Genomic DNA, 20,838 nt, shown 5'->3' with positions numbered 1-20,838 from the left:
CATGTATCTAGTCTAATATCTAAAAAGTTACTTTCTTTAAAAATTGATTGTTTATATTATTTCTCAAATAAGTCATATGAAAGTTTGAGATAATGTTGGATTAGATCTTTACCCTCTCTTCTGATCATTCCATTTCATCTTAATTTCTTCAAATAAATTCATGATTTCAGATCTGGAAATTCATATTATTATTGTAGCTCCAATTATTAACTGTGTATTCTTTTCTTCATATCTTTAGAATTGAAAATTTCAGAGATGAACAGACTATTTACTAATTACAAAGGTTCTTAAATTCATTTACATTAAACAAAACTAATATTTCCTGATGTTGGAGGTTGACATGGTGAAGGAGGGAACAAGAAAAAGGCTGGTTAAAGATACTTCCTCTCAGCAGGAGCTGAGAAAAAATTTCTTTAGGTGGACTGTATTCTGTATTTTGCCATCAATTCTTTGAAAATATGAGCTAAGCTTTCAAATTATTTAAATACTCTCATGTGGAAGATGCAATTTGGCTGTTCCAATTGACCCAGAGAGCAGGACCATGACAATAAGAGAGTGTGAAAGAGAATTATTTTAATTCAAAATAAAGCAAAATTGTCTAAAGTCAAAGCTCCCCAAATATGGACATGACTACATCAGGAGCTGGGAATAATATTACTGAGTATTTACTAAGTACCTGGTATACACTAAGCACTTTTACTATAAGTCTTAACATTTAGGGTACTGTAATGACTTGAATAATGGACTTCCTAAAGGTATATCCATATCCTAGTACCCAGAAAGGCTCCTTATTGGGAAAATATCTCTTTTAATTTTTTAAATGATTTTTATTTTTTCCATTATTCTGGTTTACAGTGTTCTGTCAATTTTCTACTGTACAGCAAAGTGACCCAGTCACACATACATATATACATTCTTTTTTCACACATCATCCTCCATCATGCTCCATCATAATTGACTAGATATAGTTCCCAGTGCTATACAGCAGGATCTTATTGTTTATCCATTCCAAAGGCAACAGTCTGCATCTATTAATGCCAGATTCCCAGTCCATCCCCCTCCCTCCCCTTCCCCCCCATGGCAATCACAAATCTGTTCTCCAAGTCCATAAGTTTCTTTTCTGTGGAAAGGTTCATTTGTGCCATATATCCATGTATAAGTGATATCATATGGTATCTGTCTTTCTCTTTCTGACTTATTTCACTCAGTATGAGTCTCTCTATTTACATCCATGCTGCTGAAAATGGCATTATGTCATTCTTTTTTATGGCTGAATAGTATTCCATTGTGTATATATATATACCACTTCTTCCTAATCCAATCATCTGTTGATGGACATTTGGGTTGTTCCCATGTCTTGGCTATTGTGAATAGAGCTTCAATGAACATGCAGGTGCATGTGTCTTTTTTAAGGAAACTTTTGTCCGGATATATGCCTAAGAGTGGTATTGCTGGGTCATATGGTAGCTCTATGTATAGTTTTCTGAGGTACGTCCATACTATTTTCCATAGTGGTTGTACCAATTTACATTCCCACCAACAGTGAAGGAAGGTTCCCTTTTCTCCACACCCTCTCCAGCACTTGTTATTTGTGGACTTATTAATGATGGCCATTCTGACAGGTGTAAGGTGGTACCTCATAGTAGTTTTGATTTACATTCTCTAATAATCAGTGATGTTGAGCATTTTTTCATGTGCTTATTGGCTATCTGTATATCTTCTTTGGAGAAATGTCTATTCAGGTTTAAAGTAAGTCAGAAAGAGACAAACACCATATGATATCACTTATATCTGGAATCTAATACATGGTACAAGTGAACCTTTCCACAAAAAGAAAATCATGGCATGGAGAACATGCTTGTGGTTGCCAAGGGGGAGGGGAAGGGAGTGGGATGGACTGGGAATCTGGGGTTAATAGGTGCAAACTATTGCCTTTGGAATGGATAAACAATGAGATCCTGCTATATAGTACTGGCAACTATATCTAGTTACTTATAATGGAGCATTATAATGTGAGAAAAAAGGATGTATACTTGTATGTGTAACTGGGTCACCTTACTGTACAGTAGAAAATTGACAGAACACTGGAAACCAGCAATAATGGAAAAAGTAAACATCATTATAAAAAGTAAAATAAAAAAGATCTCTTTCCATATAATTCTCATAGAATATTCATATTTGGGAATGACAGGACTAGATGCTTTCTCCATTTTTTGAAGCCCTGAGTATGTGTGCTCTATACTTGCCTTTCCCTCAACTCATTTTGTGCCTCTCTCCCCAAAGCAGGAGACAAAGGAGGTGAGGGCTCTTCCATTATTTTTGTTATCATCCATGTGGCCTAGAATTGCAGAGCAGTTCTTTATGTTTCTTTGTGAGCCACTATAATGGTCCAAATCATTAGCTGAATAAGTTCACTGTTTTACTACTGTCGTGTTTTGCAACAAAATAAAATGAAATCAGACATGTCCTAAAAGACAGAATAGAGAAAACAAAAAGAGTTTTGTGGGTTCACGGACAAGAAGCTTAATGATCATGGATGGAAATTCACTGTAAATGAGTCTGGAATGAGACAAGCCAAGGCATTAGAGCTTAACTGTTCTGAAGTTTTGGGAGCTTTCCAGGAAACATCAGAGATGTATTTGGAGAGACATTCTTTTCATGTTTGTGTGGACTGCAATTGAATTGGACTCCTAGAACATAGCAGTTGAACACTTTTATTGGTAGGAGTATTATCCTAAAAGTAAGAGAGCAATGGGTGGAAAGTAACAGGTAGCTTTTCTCATAGAAACAAGAAGGGAAGGTACCGTTGAAAAGGGAAATTTGTGTTTAGTTTTTCTAACCACTCTATGGTAGAGCACCACTTCAGAGACCTCACCGAACTTGACCAAGGTTGCATAGCTGCTGTGTAATGGTGCTGGAGGGTTGAATCTTTTTTAAACGTTGTGCTTTTTCTACCACACCAATAGTTCAGTGATTGAGCAAGCATCAGAATCCTCTAGGGGGCTTGGTAAAACACCGATTTTTGGGCCCCATCCAAGAGTGTTTGACTCAGTTGGTCAGGAGGACCTTGTACATGAAATAAGTTCTCAGGTAATGCTGGTGCTGCTGGTGCAGAGGCCACATGTTAAGAACCATTGTGTAACTATACCATTTGTGGAGGATTTGAAAGCTGTGCCTAAATGTTCCTCAAGTTAAAATGGTTCTCAAAATAATTTAGAAGTTACAAACTGATGACACTAGACATGTATGCTTAATAAGATTAGTTCAAAATTATTTAGTGGTCAATATTATAAATCCAGAGACTTCATATAAAAAGTTCTTTCTACAAAGAAGAGAAGATCTGGCAAGGCGAAAATCACTTCAAGGCTGGTATTAGCTTCCCATTTTAGGCCGAATGCGAACCTTCCTACCATTTCAAATATTTACTTGTTTTGCCCTACATTTAATGTAATAGGTGGCATTTATTGGGTTATTAAGCTCAATTATTAAGCAAATATTGGTATTTGTCAGTGTTCTGAGTGCTTTACCTGTATGACCTGTTTAATTCTATAACCCTCTATGAGGAGTGTTTTACTCAAAGTTGAGAGACCAATTAGGTCAAATAAATTACCATGGGTGAGACACAATAAAAGCTTATTTTCGCATCTCATGCTTAAAAGTTATAAGCTCTAAGCTTACAAGGCTATACAATCTTGCAAATGATAGCAATCACACTAGCAGGACACTGTTGGTAAACACTCTGCATATACTAATTCATTTAACTTCACAACAGCGCTACGAACCAGGATAACAATTTTCATTTTATGTAAATGGAAACTAAGGGAGAAAGAGATTAAGCAGCTTGGCCAAGTTCATATGGGTAGTATTGGTAGAACAAGTACTTGAATACCTGACTCCAGAGTCCATACTCCTCACTTTTATGTTCTACTGTAGGTTTCTGTCCATGACTCTGATACAGACCAACTGTTCCTTTTTGCAGATGGAGAAAGTGAGTACATCAGAGGTCAAATGACTTCCTCAGAATTGTGGAATGGGTTAGCAATAGAGGTCATGTTTGTACTCATGAATACAAACAAGGACTCCAGCAAGGATCTCCAGTGGGAGTTTTGGCTCACTCTTATTGTAATACAAATGGCAAAGAGGTTAAATAAATGTTAATGAGATTCTACTCATTGTTTTTATCTAAAGGTAGTCTCAAATGGCTACTCTAGTTATTTGCAACCCTGGCTGCACACTGGAAGGTCTCACTTTGAGATTTTAACAAACATGATTTTCAAGCCCCATCCAAAGTAAATTAATCAATTAACTCAGATTCCTTGAGGGATGGTGTCTATGAAATATATATGTATATACACATACATATAATGTGTTTTATATAAATTATATATATATATTTATATGTAAAATATATCACTATAACTATATATTTATAAATATAATTATATAAAATATATAATATATACAAAATGCATTATATGTAATGTGTATATAAATATATATTTCATACATACCATCCTCAAGGAATCAGATTAACTGATTAATTTGCCTTGGGTGGGGCTTGGGCATCATGTTTCTTAAAATATGTATTTAATTTTAGGATCCCAAGTGATTCTAATGTGGAGCCGGAATTGAGAAGAACTGAGAAATGCTGGGTTACACTCTCAGGATATGCAGAATGAATTCAATATCTGGTAATTAGACATTGATGTTATCTTCTTATGGAGATTGTGTAGGTTCCTATAAAGACATCTGGTTCCACATTCAATGCCAAGTGCCTCCCTATAACCAAACACAGTAATTGCTTTTTACTGATGTGTGTCCATGAATAATTGAATAGTCTTACTTTGCTCCTGCTCCCGATTAACTTCTGTGACTGAAGGGACCTGGGCTCCTCCTGGAAGAAATAAACAGACTTAATCTGTTGAATGGTGCAGGATTTTTTGGTTAATTTCCATGTTTATTACTCTTGCCCCTTGTCTCCATCTAATCTGATGCTCTTTCTGCTGCTCATACGTGATTGACTTGTGCAATGACACTGCAGAATGTGTCACTTGAAAAACTCTAGATTCGCCAGACCACCTCTGCTTCTTATGACAACTATGTGATTGGTCATTGTCAGTTCAGAAGCAGAAAAAAATTAGGAAATCTTGTGCACACAAATTCAGCTAGACAAGTAATTTCAAGTTCTATTTCATGTCATATTCAGCCTTACAGAGGTAATATAATGAGAATTATCCAAGCAATGCTCTGGCAGCAAAACAACATTAATTTGAATGAGCACTTATTAGAGCACTTTCTTCCTCTTCTGTAATATTTTCCACAGTTTATCATGGTTATCCTTTTAAGGAATACCTTTTCTGTGGTAATGTAGGCTCTGTAAGTACAGGAAGCTTATCTGTCTTCTCATTATCATGCCCCCAAGTCCTAGCATGTTGTAGGCACAAATAAACATTATCCAGACTTATAAATAATTAAATGAATGATATCTGAGCTAGGCATGAAGACAGAAAGAAAAACAAGACATGATTTCTGTCACTGAGAAGCTTTTAAGATTAAGAGAGAAAGAGAAACATTCAAGAATTACAATCTGTGCTTAGGACTTTAATAAAGGTAAGTATAAAGAGGGAAGGGGCTCTTGTATGCTAACAGTCTATAGATCAAATCTGTCCCCAGAGTAGGAGGAGCCGTAAAATTTTAAATTTTTTTGGATGTACTTTGTTTTACAAATTTGAATCTTTGACAAAGTAAATAACATATAATTCTGAAACCAAATTACATTTTAAAGACTGATTGCTAAAATCAGAAGAAAAATCATGACCCCTAAGTTGGGTCAATTTGATGGCAATAGAAACACAGAGGAACTACTGAAAATTATTTTTAAAATCCAGCCATTTCCATGTGTATATTTATTTGAATATATTAGGGATGGTCTCCTATCAATTTACTTTTCTTACTCTGTAATATATTATTGCAGGATTGGCCTCCAATTTTCTCATGTCTCTTAGAGCATGCACCCCTAGAAAGACTCTGGATTTGGTATGTGGGTTGCTGTATTATTTTCTTAGGGTTGCAGCAACAGAGTACTAATTGGGTGACTTAAACAGAAGACATTTATTGTATAATAATAATGGGAGTTAGAAGTCTGAGACCAAGACGTCAGCAGATGGTGCTCCCGTCATGGCTCAGTGGTTAACGAATCCGACTAGGAACCATGAGTTTGTGGGTTCGCTCCCTGGCCTTGCTCAGTGGGTTAAGGATCTGGCGTTGCCATGAGCTGTGGTGTGGGTTGCAGATGCGGCTCGGATTCCGTGTTGCTGTGGCTCTGGCGTAGGCCAGCGGCTGCAGCTCAGATTACACCCCTGGCCTGGGAACCTCCACATGCCACGGGAGTGGCCCTAGAAAAGGCAAAAAGGCAAAAAAATGTCAGCAGAGCATGCTTTCTGGAGAGGATTTGTTCCAGGCCTTTCTTTTAGCTTCTGGGAATTCCTTGGCTTGCTGAAGCAAAATTCTAATCTTTAAATGGTGTTTTCCCTGTGTGTATGTCCATCTCTAAATTTTCCCCTTTTATAAGGACATGTTGGATTAGGTCATATTAATAAGGTCATATTGGATTAGGGTCCCATTCTACTCCAGGATAACCTTATATTAATCTAACTAATTACATCTGCAATAAACTTAATTCTAAATGAATCCACATTCTGAGGTACTGGGGGGTCAGGACTTCAATCTATGAATTTTGAGAAGACATAATTCAACCCATGACACTGCTTTGGACAATGAGACAGTAGCAAATGCAAAGAAGCAGAGACTTGAAAAGTGCTTGTACTTTGGGGCTTGCTCTCTTACTACCTTTATAAAACTGCCACTACCACATGAATAAGCTTGGACTAGCCTATTGGATGATGAGAGAGTCATGGCTTATTTGCCCTCATGACAATCTCATGTACAACATCCATAGCAGAGACACTCAGCTGACTGGCAGCTGACCTCACCAAGAAAGTCCAAGAGACTAGTAGAAGAACCATCTTGCTAAGCCCAATTCAAATCACATTGTGAGTTTTTTAAAAGTCTATTGTTTTAAGCCAAAGTTTTGCAGTATTTTATTATACAACAATAAATAAACTTAGTGTATTAGGAATGTAAGAAGACGTCAATTTCCTACTTTCAAATCTTCAAGCTTTTGTGTGAATAACTTGCTGTTAGCTACACGAAAACTTAGTCTGGTAAATTTGGCCACTACTCTGACTTGTCTCCTTTTCACTGCTGTTTCCAGGAGAGCCTCCTGGAGTGAACAAAGGGATTTTTTTAAAAAAAGAAAGTTCTTCCATAAATTGCCTTTCTATATTGCTTAGAAAAAGGAGGATAAAATAAAGGTTTCTTTTTCCTGCTATTATTTCTGTGTTCTAGATAGCTATCATTCAAGGAAGCAGCAGCTGTCAATTTTATTAATCACAAATCTTTTATTCATCATGTTTATTTGGCATTTATAGATAGCAAAATGTTTTTATAAAAGATTTTGGATATACTAGCTATATCTTAGATATATGCATACATATGATTATAACATATAAATATAAAATAGAGTATATATTATTATATTATAATAATATAATATAATGTATGTATATTACAACATAGATTTAAAATCTCAGAATTAGAAAGGGCCCTAAAATGTCATTTGCCCTCATCTTTTACCAGTTTGGTAATATTTTCTACAGCATTCCCAACAGGCAATCTATCCTCCTCTTATTGCATACTTCTCATGGTGAAAGGCTCATTACCTCATGAAGAAGCTGATTTAATTCCAGGATAGCATTGCTTGTCAGAAAGTATTTCCTTCCCTTGACATCAAATATGCCTCTCTGCCCAGTTTCCCTCAAGGCTCTGTCCTTTCACCCATTGTGCTACCAGCCTCAGGAACAGCATATCTATGTCCTTTTCATATGATGGAACTTCAAACCTTCTAAGGCAGTACTGCACCCCCCCTTCAGTCCTTCCCTAACTCTAGTAATAAATCTTGTAACCTATATAGACATTATAAGGTTATATCTTCTCTAAAAGTTCTGATAAATTCAGAGCTTATCACTATTCTTAACAATTTCTAGAACAAATGGAGAGAGTATTGGAAAGAATGACTTGGGGAAATGCAGAATTAACTACAGACAGAAATATAATCATGAATCATGACCACTGTCCTTGTGCTTTCTGGGAAAATATTACCATGTTGTTCAAGAGAAGCGAAGTGTAAGCCCCATTCAATGGCTTGAAGAATTGTGCCTCAAGAAATTTTCGGGATATCTAGGAATTATTTTTCACTTTGTTTTCAAAGGTGAGCCTGTTTGAGAAGTCAGCTGTTAGAGGTGATACTGATAAGATGACCCTTATTTCCTATGGACGTTTCCTGGACAGTGAGTAACGTTCCTCAAGCTGTAGCTCTCTACAGAGTGGATTGAAAGGAATTTTATGATTGTATCTGCCAATAAAGATCATATTGTTTTCCTTGGTTATCTCACTTGACCTAAATTGTGTCTAGTAAATAATTGTTTTTACTTTGGACATTTCTGGGAAAAGGCAGGCACTTTTTCAGAGAATCATCTAAGTTTAGTCAGGGGTTTTCTTATCTCCAGTGCCCAGTCATCTTTCAAGTATGCTAAATTAGAAAATAAATCCACAAATCACCACATTCAAGTTGTAAGGTCACAAGTACTTCAAGGGGCAAAAAAGTGTTCACATTCTGGCTCCTCCACTCTCTAGTAATGTAAGCTTGAGCAAGTTATTGAATCATTTTAAATCTGTTTTTTCTTACATAAAATGCTGATAATAATTACCACAGAGTTTCTCTTGAGAATTGAATGAAAGAATATTTCATCCTTTGAACATGCATATGTGCAACAAAAAGCAAAGGTCTTGCCTTCTTATAATAATGATTTTTAATCATTAAATAATTAAAAATCAATATTAAAAGCAAATTTGGTGGCTTAGAACTATCCTTAACTAAGAAGTTATCTTTAACGAAGGCAATGGAGCTGTATACAGAGGTGTATATTGTACTGTTAAAAAGTAGGAAAGACAGGAGAACACTTATTAAAGGGTATAGCTCAAGTCTGAGGCAGCTTATCTTTGCCCAGCATGCACATGTGTCATGTGACAAAGATTTGATTTCTGATCTTCCTTCTAAGAGCTATGGGTTTAGATACACTTAGTCTCTTCATCCACATAATGAAAGCCTTCCTCTGTATACTACGGAAAAATTATTTTAATATTCCATGAAAATTAAATCTCACTCCCTCAGTTTTCTTTTGGTTGTTCCCAAGGTAAGTATCCAGGCATATATATCTTCACCGCCGTATGTATGTTAACCCTTGTTTCCCTGGGTCCTTGGGGACAACAATTCTAATTGTTTGGTTTTATGTCTTTTTCCCACTGCATATATAATCAGGCTGAGGGTTAAAAATGATGGGTGTTTAGCAATCCAATGTGGGGTCCAATTGCTTAGCCAAGAGAGAAGACTAAGGAACACACTACATTCTTCTCTCTCCAGACTCCCACCTGTCATTCAATGTGTACCTTCAATGGCACATCTTCACTGATGGCGTCCTCTACCACTCCCCCCAACTCACACAGGCACATGCACACCATGTAACAGCTTCAGGATCACTTGCTCCTTTTTTCTGTGCATCTAGAAATGTTTTAACTTTAGCAGAGTATGGTTTAATACTCAGTTGTTTCTTTAGGTGCCTGTCACATCTTCTAGATTTTGAGAGCTTTGAAATAAAATGCGTATAAATCCTAGCACATAGCTTAGTTCCTGAGACCCAGAAAATACCTACTCAACAAATGAATAATGATAATGCAGAGGATGAGGATGATAGCAGCTAACTTTGTTGAGTATTTTTACCTATTAGGCATTTTTCTAAGCGCTCTACATGAATGAATTCATTATAGGGACAAAATAACTCTATGAAGTAAATACTATGATTTTCACCATTTCATAGATAAGAAAACCAAGCCACAGTGAGTATGTATTAAATAACTTGCTAGGCAATAAAATTCAGAGTCAGAGATTAAAACTCAATATTTTGTTTTTGGTGAGTAGTCGATTAAACATTATTCTATGCTGTCTCTCCTGAATGAATAAATGAAAAATTAATGAGAGATTAAAATGAGCAAAAAAGACTCACTCAATACATATTGAATATACATTGAACTATTATCATACTAACCCTATTTTAGGCCTGAAATCTCCACCTCTGTGGGGTACGGTTTCTTTAATTAGTCCAACTTTAGTGTAGCATGTAGCAATCTCTAGATATGTCCATATCCTCATCCTTGGAATTATGAATATGCTACTTTTCATGGTTAAAAGGGATTTTGAAGATGAAATGAAGGATCTTGAGTTGTGGAGATTTTCCTGGATTATAGAGATAGGCCCACTGTAATCACAAAGATCCTTATAAATGAAAGAGCAAAGAAGGAGAGTCAGAGAGAATCAAAGATTCCAGGCAGCTGGCTTTGAATGTGGAGTAAGGGACCATGAGCCAAGAATGCGGGTGGACTCTGGACAGCTGAAAAAGAGAGGAAATGGATTCTTCCCTTGAATCTAGCAACAAAACAGCATTTCCTGACACCTTGATTTTAGTCCATTGAAAGTTCAGTTTTCTACATTTCAGAACTGCAAGAGAATACATATGTTTTGTTTTCAGTCTCTAAGTTTGTGACTTGTGAAACTTTGTTTTAACAGCAATAGGAAGTTATATTTCATGTATAGTGGTCTCTGATATCAAATTTAGTGTCAGCCTTAGAGGAGTTGGGCTTGATGGATTAGCTGCTGCTTGGGCAAGTAGAAAGTGCTGTCTTGTCCTATAGGAATGGAAAATAAATACATATTTTTATGGGGGAAAGGGAAAAATTAGTCTTGAATTTCCTTTTTTTTCCTATTTTCCTAACCCAGTGTTTCTTTTTATTATTATTATTTCTCAATGAATTTATTACATTTATAGTTCTACAATGATCATCACAATCCAGTTTCACAGGATTTCCATCCCATAACCCAAGCACATCCCCCCACCCCACAAATGGTCTCTTCTGGAGACCATAAGTTTTCCAATGTCTGTGAGTCAGCATCTGTTCTGCAAAGAAGTGCAGTCTGTCCTTTCTTCAGATTCCACATGTCACTGAAAGCATTTGATGTTGGTGTCTCATTGTATGGATGACTTTGCTTAGCATGATAAGTTCTAGGTCCATCCATGTTGCTAAAAATGCCGGTAGTTCATTCATTTTAATGGCTGAGTAATATTCCATTGTGTATATGTACCACACCTTCGTGATCCACTCCCCTGTCAATGGACATTTAGGTTGTTTCCATGTTTTGGCTATTGCAAATAGTGCTGCCATGAACAGTGGAGTACATGTGTCTTTGCGAGTCATGGTTTTCTCTGGTTCGAGGCCCAGGAGTGGGATTGCTAGATCAAATGGTAGTTCCACTTTTAGTTTTCTGAGGCATCTCCATACTGTTTTCCGCAGTGGTTGCACCAATTTACAATCCCACCAACAGTGTACTAGGGTTCCTTTTTCTCCACACCCTCTCCAGCACTGATTGTTTGTAGACTTTTGGATGATGGCCATTCTGGCTGGTGTCAGGTGGTACCTCAGAGTGGTTTTGATTTGCGTTTCTCTAATAATGAGTGATGTTGAACATCTTTTCATGTGTTTTTTGGCCATTCATAGGTGTCTTCTTTGGAGAACTGTTTAGATCTTCTGCCCATTTTTTGATGGGGTTGTTTGTTTTTTTGGTATGGAGCTGCAGAAGGGGTTTATAAATTTTGGAGATGCATCCCTTGTCAGTTGATTCACTTGCAAAGGTTTTCTCCCATTCTGTGGGTTGTCTGTTCGTTTTGTTTAGGGTTTCCTTTGCTGTGCAGAAACTTTTAAGTTTGATTAGGTCCCATTTGTTTGTTTTTGTTTTTACTGTCATTGCTCTAAGATGTGGATCTGAGAAGATGTTGCTGTCATATATGTTGGAGAGTGTTTGGCCTATGTTTTCCTCTAAGAGTTTTATAGTGTCTGGTCTTGAATTTCTTCCTGGCCTGTGTTAAAGGGTAGTCTACATTGGGTGATTCTAAGTTATGGGTCCTCATCTTTTTTTGAGGGTGCTGATTTGGAAAGTATGCTGCCACTTCAGAGGCAAATATTGTTGAAAGGTTTGGAATACGGGTGGGGTGGAAATAGATATGGTCTGTGTTGCAAGACATGTTTCTCTGAAAACTCCATCTTGTCCTTCTTTACTTTATCCCATCTTCTTGCCTTCCTTTATCCCATCTTCCTGCTTGGAAAACAGTCACAGTGCTGGTAAATGACATAAGCTTAAGAACTGTTATGTGCCTAGAGGTCAGAGTAAGAGCTTAGCCTTTTACCTTCTAGAGTCTTTTAAAATAGTAAAAGACCTTATATAATAGTAACCAAACCCTATGTCATCCACCCATAGGCACTCCTCACTTGATCTCATCTAAACAGCACAATAAAATCGGTGTGGTTTCTTGAGTCAGTGCTGTTGGTTCCCACATTTACTTAAGATAAATGTCTCTGTGTCTTGTTTTATGTTAACTTTTTTCCTTAAGTTCCACAGCACCCGTTCTTCAGCCCCATCCTGCTGAGCTGGTCTCGGCAGGTCTGCCTGGGACTAGGGAATTGATCCAAGACAGGTGGGTAGTCAACAGATCCAGTATCAGGTCTCAAGGCAAAGTGGTGAACTGCTATAATTCACTTAGGCTGGTATTCAGCAGGTCTGACTAAGCACGTGGAACACTGATGAGAGTCTCAGTCTAGTAATATCTGAATTTAAGACAGTAATCCATCCTGTTGGTACAAATAGCACTGTTGTTTTTGTTTTTGTGTCTTTTTGTCTTTTCTAGGGCTGCACTTGTGGCATATGGAGGTTCCCAGGCTAGGGGTCTAATCAGAGCTGAAGCTGCCACCTAGCCAGAGCCACAGCAGCACAGGATCCGAGGCTTGTCTGCGAACTACAGCACAGCTCATGGCAACGCCAGATCCGCAACCCACTGAGCGAGGCCAGAGATCTAACCTGCAACCTCATAGTTCCTAGTCGGATTCGTTAACTACTGAGCCACGACAGAAACTCCCCAAACATCACTGTGTTAAAGCAACAGCAATGAATTATATTCATGATGTGGGTGTGTGTGTTTTATGGAAGCATTCTCAGTCAGTGCAAAGATTATTTAGTAACTGGTGTATGATGTCTAATGTCAGGACTGTTGATTAACACTTGGGAGGAAAAATTAATCCATTTTGGTTTCCATAGTTTATTGAGAACAGAAATGTTGGATGGAATAAAGTATAAATCCATATTCATATAATCTCTCTTTTTTTTTTTTTACAACTATAAAGCTTCTGAATATCGGTATCAGTGGGAACTTTCTATGCTTAAAAACCAAAAAATAAATACAAAAGAAAAGATGAACATTTTAGCTATATATAAGTTAAAACTTTTCCCTGTAGAATTAACCAAAATTAAAAGGAAGTCAACAAGTTAGGAAATAGTGGTACATCAAGAATGACAACACATTTCTACTATAGACAACAAATATGCAAAGGAGAGAGTAGAACATTTCTAACAAATAAATATGCAAAAACATGGACAATTCATAAAGGAGAAAATAAAATTAGATTAAAATGAATGGGAAAATATTCAACTTCACTAGTTATCAAAGCAATACAAATTAAAATGAGGTATCATTTTTGGTTATCAAATTAGTAAACATTTTAAAAACCTTGTTATATCTATAATAACTTTTATAAACTGATAATGGAGTATAAGATGGCACCACTTTTGGAAATGTAGAGTCAAAAAGTGAATTTTTTTCTAAATAAATAATTGTAATATAAAAATATACACAAAATTCTCCATCAGAGCATTATTTGAAATACCAAAACATTGAGAAACAACTTTACTATTCAAAAACATAATGAATTTTTTTAAATGAGTAGTATCTAACCAATTGAATATTATCCAACAATTTATATATTCACAGAGAAATTATAGGTTATCAGTTAATTATAAAATAGATCATACATAATTGTATCACTTTAATTATTCAAAAATACTATTGTCAGAGTTCCCGTCATGGCTCAGAGGTTAGCAAACCTGACTAGCATCCTTGAGGATGCAGGTTCAATCCCTGGCCTTGCTCAGTGTGATCAGGCATTACTGTGACCTGTGGTGCAGGTTGCAGATGCAGCTCAGATGCCTTGCTGCTGTGGCTGTGGTGTAGGGCAACGGCTACAGTTCTGATAGGACCCCTAGCCTGGGAACCTCCATATGCCATGGGTGTGGACCTAGAAAGACAGAAAGACAAAAACAAAAATCTTCTGTAAATCTATGTATAGAAAACAAAACTGTAAAAATAACCCAAATGTTAACATGAATAGATTTCTATAAATTCTTGCTTTTTTGTATTTTCTGGTTCCTTGGTCCATTTCATTGAATAAGAACATACAATTTTTATAATAGAAAAAATATTAAATAAATCTCTTCCCAGTTCTGTTTACAAAGGAGACTTTCTATAAGCATGGCTGTATAATGAGAAAAGATATGATTCCATGATGAAAAGAAAGGCTGAATAAGATACTGAGATTCACACCTTACGTTTTATGGGAACATGTAAGCAATACAAACAAGTTTCAGGCAGATATTTAATGGGGTGCAGAGAAGGTTTTTATCTTGTTTTAAGAGTAATTTTGTTTCCTTTGGTAAGGGAAAAGGCTGTGTTTCTTTTACACACACCAGCTGAACCTGCTATTACCTTCTTCTCTTTTTGCTTATTCCAATTATGTGCAAAACACCCAGAAGGAAATAACCAGTCTCTTGATTGCTTGTCTTGCAAATTCACACCCATAAATTGATAGCAAATGCCACCCTATCAAGTGAAACCCAAAAATGCTTAATTAAGTCTCCATAAGACACCCTGCAAACCAGAAAATGTACAGAGGTATAGTATTTACAAGAACCTTGATTTCCATTCATCTGTGGCATTTTTATGAATTATACCAATTTCATTTTAAGTTATTGCATTTGCTACAAAAATTGGAGAGGATTTTTGCAATGAGACAGTAGATGTGGAAAACTGGTTGTTTCAACAACTACCTGTTGCCTTATGCTGAAAGTGATCCAATTAGTCAAAACAAAGCCATTTCCATTAGTATTTTATACAGATGCTGCCTGTGGTTGAACTCATTCCTTAAGGCCTTTCAAACTATGAAGTATACTCATAATTTGGAGTTGGTTTTCTTTGTCCTCAGGCAGGGTCAGAAATAGGGGGCTGTTTAGAGAGAGATTAGTCTCACAGGGAAATGATATGGGAGCTTTTCTAAGCTGGAGTTGTGGTGCTAATAATCAGTCAAAACCAGCTGCCCACTTTTTATGTGTCCATTTTCCTCCTCTGCGGATTGCAACAGGTGTCGCAAGTTTCACAAACAGCTTCATCTAAGGACCATAAACCGCCCACTCTACCCCCTGCATAACTGCCCATCCCACAGAGCTCATCATTCGTTTTTGAAAGCCACAGTCCCTTCTAATGCATCCTTTGCTTGTGAAGAATTGCTTGGTAGAATGGGCCATTATAATGGGCAGACCATATTCAATGAGGTTGTCACCATCTGTTCCACCTTCCAATTACCAAAGCAAATGGAAATCAAAAGGCAAAGGCATCAGAAATCCCAGATAATATTTTCTGTTCATTATGTCTGTTGCCTGATGTGGGCTTTTAAAATTTCATTTGGAATTCATTGTAGGATGAAGCACTCTTTCTTTCTATTACAGAGACACAATTAGAATACTGGGATCCAGCATTGAGAGAAAATTACTCTGTGAGAGATGCACGTGGGCACATTGAACACCCTAACCTCTACTATGTAGTAGGCATTTCTGCTCACGCTTGCAAAACTCACATAATGTTAGTCACAGAGTGGATGAGCAGTAACTCCCTGAGCTACTATTGCCTGGGGAACAGTAAATGGAGTTGTAGAAATAAGTACTGTGGTATCAATGTTTCCATGTTTCTGCCCCAAAGGCAATGGGTTTTCAGCAAGACTTGAAGCAAAAAAAAGAGTATTCCCACCAAGATGATGTGTGTGTGTGTGTGTGTGTGTGTGTGTGTGTGTGTGTGTGTGCGCGCGCGCATATGCATGCAAGCCCGCATGTGGAAGTGGAGTATTGAAGGAGACTGAGGTGACAGGTCAGCAGAAATGAAATTAAGGATGATCCTAAAAGAGAATTAGGATGACAAAATTTCATAAGTTTAAAAAGAATCAGGTTGAGGAAACAGTGCTCTAGCAACACATAGCCATTTTGGAAATTAACAGGAGAGGACTAAGAATGAATAATCATACTAAAGATCCTAATGCAAGAAGCAGATATTAAAAGAGGGACAAGAGTTCCTGTCACAACTCAGTGGAAACGAATCTGACTAGCATCCATGAGGATGCAGGTTTAATCCCTGGTCTGCTCAGTGGGTAAGGACCTGGAGTTGCTGTGTGCTGTGGTGTAGGAGGCAGATGTGGCCCGGATCTGGCATTGCTGTGGCTTCAGCATAGGATGGCAGCTATAGCTACAATCTGACCCCTAGCCTGGGAACCTCCATATGCTGTGGGCATGCCCCTCCCCCCAAAAAAAGACAAAAAAAAAGAAAGAAAGAAACAGGGACAAAGCTCCATGGTATCCATACTAGTGGGACAGAAAATGTTTTTTCATATGGATCTATATCCTTAGTTGGTGTTTTAAGAGTTCCCTTTTTCAGATGAAAACTAATTGGAGATTAGGGTAGAAACACATGACGCATGGCTTAAATCATCATTCTGAATTTTTTTTCCTTTGTAACTCCTTCCCGCCTCCCTCCACTCCCCATACCAATTACTGATCTGCTTTTTTGTTACTATAGATTAGTTCACATTTTTGATAGTTTTATCTAAATGGAATCATACAGTATGAACTTTTTATCAGACTTCTTTCTTTCAACATAATGTTTAGGAGATCCATCCATGCTGCTGCATGCCTCAATAGATGGATTCATTTTATTGCTCAGTAGTATAGTATATGGATATACCAAAATTGTTTATCCATTCACCTGTTGTTGATGGATATGTGCATTGTTTCCAATTTGGGGGTATTACAATTATGCTGCTTTGAACATTAACTTACAATAGAATGCACATTTTAATTTCTATATTTTGTATTTCCCAGCAGGAGCTCTAACTAAATCAAGGCTTTTCTGGCATCTGGAATGGATATATAAGACTTTTCTAGAATTTATGAAACCCTATAAGAGGTGGCAAGTATATAAACAGAAATCAGGCTCATTTCTTTACTAGCTCTTTTCCTCAATGATTTTTTTTTTTTACTTAAAAACAAAGACACTGCTATTTATCCAATAAAACAAAACTTTACTCAAAAAGTCACCAAATCCAGTATCTGATTCAACCCTGTATAATAACATATAGAGGGACATAGCTCAAATAGACTGTTTTTGTTAAGTGATCCCACTTCTTCAATTGTAAGGTGTACATTTTGCCACATTTTAGCCTTTTGAAGATGTGGATGTATTTGCCATTGACATATACTTTTGAAGTAAGAATATGTCCCCTTCTAAATATCCATCAATGGATAAACATCAATGTTACATACTATGATGGTGTATTTTTCACAAATAAAAAGGAATGAAGGACTGATAGATGCCACAACACAGCTGAACCTTGAAAATGCTAAGTTAAAGAAGCCAGCCACAAAAGGTCATGTATTGTATGACTGCATTTATGTAAAATATCTAGAATAGGCAAAACCATAAAGAAAGAAAGTAAATTAGTGGTTTACAGAGGCTGAGGGGAGGAGCAAATGGGAAGTGACAGCTTAATGGGTATGGGTTTCCTTCTGGGGCAAAGAACAAGTTCTGGAACCAGATAGTGCTGATGCTTTGCACAACATTGTGCATGGACTTAATGCCACTGAGCTGTAGACTTTAAGTGGTTAAACTCATAAATTTTATGCTACACATATTTTATCACAATAAAAGGGAAAGAAAGTGATTTTAAAAGGCATATTATGTTCTTGGTATGGCATATAGTTGATAAGGTGTAAAGCCCAGGAAGTGGTGTGACTTCACATTACATGCATGGCAGGCTGGTGCCACTGGATTCCTAAAACAACTCATGTGTCTGTGTGCACATGTGTGTTGTACAATTCATCTAACTCTTAAAAACATGGCAGGTAAATTCATGGCTTTCACAAATTAAGAAAAAAGGACTCCATTGCAGTTGTTCCATTGTTTTGATTAAAAACAATAAAAACACATCCTAAATCTAAGAACACCAGATTTATTCTGAAATAGAGTAAGGAGGATAACATTTAGGAGCTTGGTCAAACTAGTTTAAAACTCAGGATAGCCAATTTCCAGCTCTGTGGAATGACTGTTCTAATTTGGCATTCAACTTTATACATGTAGCATTAGGCTAGTATTATTTAAGAGATTGAATGAGTTACATATAAAGTGTCCAGCATAATGCCTTGGGCATTATGGTCACTTAGTAAATGTAATGTTTTGCCTTCTTCCCTAGCCACCTACCCTTTTGCAATATGTAACCTTTCATTACACATGACAATATGAAATATAAATAACTCTCTTGCTTGAGGAACTGAACACATGACTTACAGTGAGACCATCTTGCTTGATTTCCATAATCACTATTTATCAGACATATTGCATGCCAGCTATTCTTGACCATTCTAAAATAATTGCCTTATAAGCGAAGAAGCTCTGAAGATCTATTCCAAATAAATGAAGAAAGAAAGATACTTTGCTTCAAATATTTATGGTAAAATAGAGACCACTAAAGAAATCTAATTAAAACCTAAATCAAAATGTAAACTTGACAGGGGAATAGCATCGGGATGTCCCATCTTACAACAAATACTCAATTTCAATTGGCAGTTAACTACTATGCAATGTAAGTAATAAAAAATACAAGTGCAAAGTTGTTTAAACATCTACTCTCCTCTACCCTGAGCAGAGTACTCAAACCAACCTAATTCCATTTGTTAGCTGCAGTTTTTATCCCCAGGAGAATGAGGGACTTTATATTTTTCTTAGAGAATTCATAACAGAAAACCCATTACTGCCCAGTCTCCCCAACACAGTGAGCATACAGGGCATAAACTTCAGATTTCATAGGAACAAAATTAATTTATTTTGTCCTTCTCTACAGAAATTAGGTTTCACTTTTTCAAAAGGAAAATTTAGGGCACATTCATTTCTCTCAGAGTAGTAGAATTTGGTAGCCATGGTAAAACAAGTCTCCCACAGAGCAGGAGAGAGAGAGAGAGAGAGAGAGAGAGAGAGAGAGAGAGTGTGTGTGTGTGTGTGTGTGTGTTGCCTTTTTCTAGGGCCGCACTCGCGGCATATGGAGGTTCCCAGGCTAGGAGTCTAATCAGAGCTGTAGCTGCCAAGCCTATGCCAGAGCCACAGCAACACCAGATCCGAGCCACTTCTGCAACCTACGCCACAGCTCACAGCAACCCCAGATCCTTAAGCCACTGAGCAAGGCCAGGGATTGAACCCGTAACCTCATGGTTCCTAGTTGGATTTGTTAACCAGTGAGCCACTATGGGAACTCCCAGAGCAGGATTTTACTTTAAAAGAAAGTCTAAACTCAGAAATACAAATATGTGTACAAAGGATAAGACAATGAATGGCTTGTAAGAAGGGCACAGTTCGTGGCTTCCCAGTCTTGGGTCCATGCTGTGAAGTGTCAGGCTTTTGGGTTTGTGGTAGTAGTCACAATATGCTCTTTTTTCAGGACCATCAACCTGGCTTCCGATCTCTTTTCCTTTGCCCAGAAGTTAAAACTACATTATTCCTTTTCATCCATGTCTAAAGGAAAATAACAGCTCATTCACAAAGCACTGGGAGTTTAAATATTGAACCCGAGATCCCCGAAGGGAATAATACCCCATTTTGAGCATCCTACACAGGACCATGGCTAATCATTAACTGTGGCCAGAGAATACTTGATAAGCACTGAGAAAACAATTTCACATAAATTATCCTATTTAATTGTTTTTGCTATTCTGTATTACAGATGCTATTATTTCTCTCTATGGATGAAAGAGTTGAGGTTCAAAGAATGCCCAAGGCCACACACTAAGTTTTTGAACTAGTGTTCAAATTCAGGTTTGTTTAATTCCAGACTATGGAAACAAGCAGACAGATACCCTCACATCCTCAAGGTTTAGCTAAGCTTAACAATCATCAATTATTTACTATTCGCTACACAAAAGTGTGAACAAAAAAAAAGTATCATTTGTTTCTGATTTCTTTTGACCATCTGCTATTATAATTTCTACCTGCACCTTACCTGCTCCCCTGGGTTCCATCACCTTGCTCTACTATTTTTTTTTTCTGTAACAATTATTTCTTTTTCAATATAATACGCACTTAACTTATTTATTTTGATTACGGTTCACTGTCCACCTCTACCACGACTCCCGCTCAAATATCACCTCCAAAAAGGCGAGGCATTTTACCTCCTTTTGTTCACTGATGTACTCTAAGTGCTCAGCACATAGTAGGTGCTCAATATTTGATGAATGGATAGAACTAAATAACATAAGGCAAAGCAATGTGAATTCTTAATTGAATTTTGAGGAACGCTCTTAGACCATCATAGATTTCGTTCTTTGGAGTTCAGTTAGGATTCACCATTATGAACACTGCAAAATTCAGCATAGTAAAACCAATAACAGATACTCACACATGCTTATCATGAGCCAGGTCC

This window comes from Phacochoerus africanus, chromosome 4 (genome assembly GCF_016906955.1).
Source record: "Phacochoerus africanus isolate WHEZ1 chromosome 4, ROS_Pafr_v1, whole genome shotgun sequence".
In the NCBI taxonomy this organism is placed as follows: Eukaryota; Metazoa; Chordata; class Mammalia; order Artiodactyla; family Suidae; genus Phacochoerus; species Phacochoerus africanus.
This window is presented reverse-complemented; position numbering follows the sequence as displayed.